Source organism: Octodon degus, unplaced genomic scaffold (assembly GCF_000260255.1).
Source record: "Octodon degus isolate 3935 unplaced genomic scaffold, OctDeg1.0 scaffold00115, whole genome shotgun sequence".
Taxonomy (NCBI): Eukaryota; Metazoa; Chordata; class Mammalia; order Rodentia; family Octodontidae; genus Octodon; species Octodon degus.
Window position 1 is genome coordinate 490,714 of NW_004524691.1, and position 5,268 is coordinate 495,981.

At 37.6% G+C, this 5,268-nt stretch overlaps 1 long non-coding RNA gene across 1 annotated transcript in view; it reads right to left on the bottom strand.

Moving 5' to 3' along the window:
* Positions 1-58: 58 nt before the first annotated feature.
* LOC111812164 overlaps positions 59-5,268 on the bottom strand; it is an 18,115-nt gene continuing 12,905 nt past the window's right edge. The window contains exon 3 of the long non-coding RNA XR_002817742.1: positions 59-69. This is a non-coding gene — a long non-coding RNA (uncharacterized LOC111812164). The remainder of the gene's footprint in view (positions 70-5,268) is intronic.

Below are 5,268 nucleotides of genomic sequence, written 5' to 3' on the forward strand. Positions count from 1 at the left end.
TATATAATCTTTAAATTCAGCTGGTAGGGAGCTCTCAAACCCTTCCACCCCACCGGATCAAGCCCAGACCTGAGGCTTGTGTGAGACCTTCCTCTATGCTCTCAGGACCATTCCACCCCTCTTGAACCAGCCCCGACAGCTGTAGTGAGACCTTCCTCCATGCGCTCCCGACTCCTCCACTCCTCTAGAGCCAGCCCAAGTCCAGGCCCTGCAAGTGTGTAGGAGTATTTCTCGGCTCCCCTGCGCCCACTGGACCTATGCGAATCCAGGTCAGCCACGTGAGTGAAACCTTTTTCTATTCTCTCAGCAACTTCCACACCTCGAGTCCTAAAACAAGCACAGGTGCTGAAGTGTGTGGGAGAGCTTCCCTTTTCTCCTGCACTCCCTTGTCCCTTCCTTACCCAGACTAGGCCTGGCATACAGGGCTAGGGTAAAAATCTGCACCACAAGTCCCTGCAGAGAGACTAGGGGACAGAACCAATCAGCCAATCCAGGAACAGAATATTTTGCAAGAGGAGCACAACAGGTTTACTCACAAGGGCTGCAGCAGGAAGCAGCTGAGCACAGCAGCCAAACCCAAGCCAAGCAGAACTGGATAATTGCAAACTTTGTAGATCTTCATCCGAATATCATTAGGTGCTAAGGTTGTAACTACACCAAAGCACTACAATAAAAGTCAGAGGACAGTGCTATACAAAATGACAAAGAAAATAAGCAAAATATAACATCAGACCCTAAGCCTACTCAGAACAAGTGCAGAGGACACTAGCAAAGAAGAAATTGGGAATCACACAGCAGATATGTCTGAATCAGTAGCATCTGAAATAAAGAAACAACTGCAGTAAGGAATAGAAGAACTCAAATCAGAAGTAACCTCTGAAATAAAAAAAGAAATCTCTGAATTAATATTATCTGAAGTAAAGAATAAAATGCAGAAACTAATGAAGGAAACCCAAAGTGAAAAAAAATCTCTGTATCAAAAGAATTAATAACTGCTTCTCAAGAAGACACTGATAAAAAAATAGAAAAACAACAGAATCCTTTAAGAGCAATATAGGAAAGAAATAGATCACATGAAGCAGTGTCAAAGAGATATAGAGGAATTTAAAATCTCAATCACAATCTTGCAAAACTGAATAAAGTGAAGATAGAGTTTCAGATCTTGAAGATGCTGTCACAGCTAGTGAAATGGTAAGAAAAGATCTCTTAAAAACAACTAGGATGCAGGAAAAAATAATGCATCACCTGCAAGATAAGGAGAAGATGTACAATGAGAGACACATAGGCATCAATGAGAAAGAAGGAGTCGATATAAATGATATGAAAAGAATATGTACAAAAGGAATAGCAGAATACTTCCCATATATAAGGAAACAAACTGACATTCAGGTAACTGAAGCATATAGAAAGTCAAATAACTTCAATTCCATTAAAAACACAAGCAAGACATAAAAGAGTCAAGATCCCAGAAATCCAGCACAAGAATAATATACTGAAAGCCACTAGAGAAAAGAAACAGATCACATTCAAAGGAAAACCCATGAGAATAAACGTCAAATTCTCTACAAAAACCATGAAAGCAAGAGCATAGAACAGAATACTTCAAGTTTTCTATGAAACAAATTCCAGCCCAGACTAATATATCATGCAAAACTCTCCTTCAAGTTTGATGCAGAAGTGAAATATTTCAATGACAAAAAAAAAAAAAACTAAAGAATTTCATGATGACAAAGCCCACCCTACACAGACTACAAAAAGATGTTCTAGAGAGGGACCAAAATGATCACAACTCCATGAATGAGAACAGAAGGAACCCACTGAAGAAGGCAAACAAATGAAGAAGCAAAAGGAATAAACAACTACAGATAAATAACATATCAATTGTAAGTCAATACATCTCAATTATAATCATCAATGAAAATGAAATAAATTCACCAATTAAAAGAAATAGACTGACACAGTGGATTCGGAAACAAAATCCAACAATATGCTGTATACAAGAAACACACTTAACTCATAAAGAAATTCATAGGCTGAATGTCAAAGGAGGGAAAACAATACTACATGCCCCTGCACCTCAGAAAAAAGGAGGGATAGCAATCCTGTCCTCAGAGATACTCAACTTCAAAAAAAGAATGAGCAATGAAATAAAGAAGGCAAATATACAACAGTTAGAGGAAAAATTCAAAAGAAAGAGATAACAATTATAAATATATATGCACCAAACAAGGGAGCACCCAACTATATAAGGCAAATTTAATGAAAATGAAAAAACTAATAACCAATACCACAATCTTAACAGGAGACCTTAACGCACCTTTATCCCAAAATGATTGGTCAAGCAGACAAATCATAAGCACAGAAGTTGCAGAACTCAATGAAAGCTTGGAACAAATGGCATTAGTGGAGGTATCCAGAATGTTCCACTCAACTACAGCTCAGTATACATTTTGTTCAGCTGCACATGGGTCATTTTCTAAAATAGATCACATATTAGACCATAGGTCATGCTTAAGTATATGCAAGAAAACAGAAATTTTCCCATGTATATTATCTGACCACAGTGCAAAGAAATTGGAAATGAAAGAGAAAAAAAAAAACTAGAAAAGCCACCTGAATACGTAGAAAGTAAACCACACCCTACTCAGCAATCAATGGGCTACAGATGAAATTAAAGTAAAAATTGAATAATATCTACAAATCAATGAAATTTCAAGCACAAAATACTGGAATTCATGGGATACCATGAAAGCAGTTCTCATAGAGAAATTCATGACTTTGAACCCATACATTAGGAAAACAGAATGGGAACAAATAAACACACTAATGCTGCAACTCTAACTCTAGAAAAGGAAGAGCAAACCAATTGAGAGCCCAAACACAGGATGAAATCATAAAAATTAAAGTAGAAACTAACTCAATTGGGGTGAAGGAAACAGTTCAAAGCATTAACAACTCAAAAAGCTGATTCTTGGAAAGATTAAATAAAATTGATAAGTCCTTAGCTAACTTTATCAAAAAGAGGAAAGAAAAAATTCAAATAGAAGCCAAAAGGAATGAAAAATGTGTAATTACCAGTGAACCAGTGGAAATTCAGAAGATTCTCACTAACTGCTTTGAGAATATTTACTCTCATAAAATAGAAGACAGACGAAATGCACAGGTTCCTAGAAATGTACAAATTGCCAAATCTCAATCAAGAAGATATAATAACTCTCAATAACTCTATAACAGCCATTGAAATATGAAATGTAATTTAAAAAACCTACAGACAAAGAAAACTACATGTCCTGATGGATTCAAAGTTGAATTCCACAAGAAATTTACAGAAGATATAATTCCTATACTCCACAAATTCTTCAGTGAAATTGAAAATAAAATAATCCTCATAAAATTATTCTGCAATCAATATACTGATACCAAAACCAGGGAAAGACACAACTAAAAAAGAGAACCACAGGTCCATATTCCTCATGAACATTGATGCAAAAATCCTTAATAAAATTCTAGCAAATAGAGTACAGCAAATCATGAAGATCACACACAGGTGACCAGGTGGAATTCATCCCAGGGATGCAAGGATGGTTCAATATACCCAAATCTATAAATGTAATACACTATATCAATAGAGTGAAATCTAAAAACCACGTTATCATCTCAATTGATGCAGAAGAGGCTTTTGACAAAATCCAACACTCATTCATGTTCAAAGTCTTTAAAAAAATTGGAATAGTTGACTGCTGCTTCAATCTGATGCAAGTCATTTATGACAATGCAATGGCTAACATAATTCTAAATGAGGAAAACTGAAATCTTTTACTCTCAGATCTGGTAAAAGACAAGGATTTCCTCTACCACAACTTTTATTCAACATAGTTCTGGAATCATTAGGTAGAGCCATTAGACAACAGAGAAAATAAAAGAAATAATAATAAAGAAGAAGTTCTGAAAAAAAAAAAAAGAAGAAGTTCCGTTATCATTATTTGCAGATGACATGAGTTTATTTGGAAGAACCAAAAACTCCACCAAAAAGCTATTACAATTAATACTCAAATTCAGTAATATAGCAGGATACAAATTCAATATCCAAAATCAATAGCATTCCTCTACACTGATACTAAACACACTGAGGGGGAAATTATTGAAATAATACCTTCTACAATAGCACTGAGGAAAATGAAATACTTTGAAATTAGTCAAATTAAGAAGTCAAAGATATTTTCAAGGAAAATTACAATACTCTGAAAAAGAGATGATAGAGGATTTCACGAAATGGAGATTTATTCCCTGTTCCTGAATAAGAAGAACCAACATTGTGAAGATGGCCATACTCCCAAAATTGCTGTACTGATTTAATACAAACACTATCAAATTACCGCAAACATTCCTCACAGATCTAGAGAAATCATTCCTAAAATTTGTTTGGAATCACAAAATACCTAGAATAGTAAAGGCAATCCTGGGAAACAAAGGCAAAGTAGGAGGCATTACATTCCTGACTTGAAATTATACTACAAGGCTACTCTGATAAAAATCAGCATGGTGCAGCACACAAAATACACCTGGGTATCAATGCGATAGATTATAAGAAACAGACACCTATACAAACATAATCAACCACATTACATTTGACAAAGGCGCCAAATAAGCTCACTGGAAGAAAGAAAGCCTCTTTAAAAAATGGGAGATGATCGGGACTGTGGGATGCTAAATAGACCCACACGGCAGGCCTGGTGAGTGAGTAAGATGACCCGGGGCTGCGGGATCCTGAAAAGACACAGAGCACAAGCCCTGAGAGTGAATGAAAGGAAGCAGGGCCCGCTGGACCCTGAATAGACCCAGAGCACAGGCCTGGTGAGTGAGGGAGAGGACCAGGGGCAATGGGATGCTAAACAGACCCAGAGCCCAGGCAGAGCAAGTGAGTGAGACTGCTCAGGGCCACAGGATCTTGAATAGACCAAAGCGCAGGTCCAGGAAGTGAGTGAGATGATCCAGGGCCTGTGGATCCTGAATAGACCAAGAGTGCAGGCGCAGCATGTGAGTGAGACCACCCAGGGCCCGCAGATCTTCATTTGACACAGAGTGCAGGCCCAGAGAGGAACGATTCAAACGAACTCCCTGCAAAGAGGATAGAGGCAAGACCGACCCAGCTGATTCAGGAGCAGAACATCTTGCCAGAGAGACACAAAGGGTTCAACTCTAACTGTGGCAGCAGAAAGAAATGGAGCACAACAACCAGATCCAAACAACACCCACCTGGAGGAATCT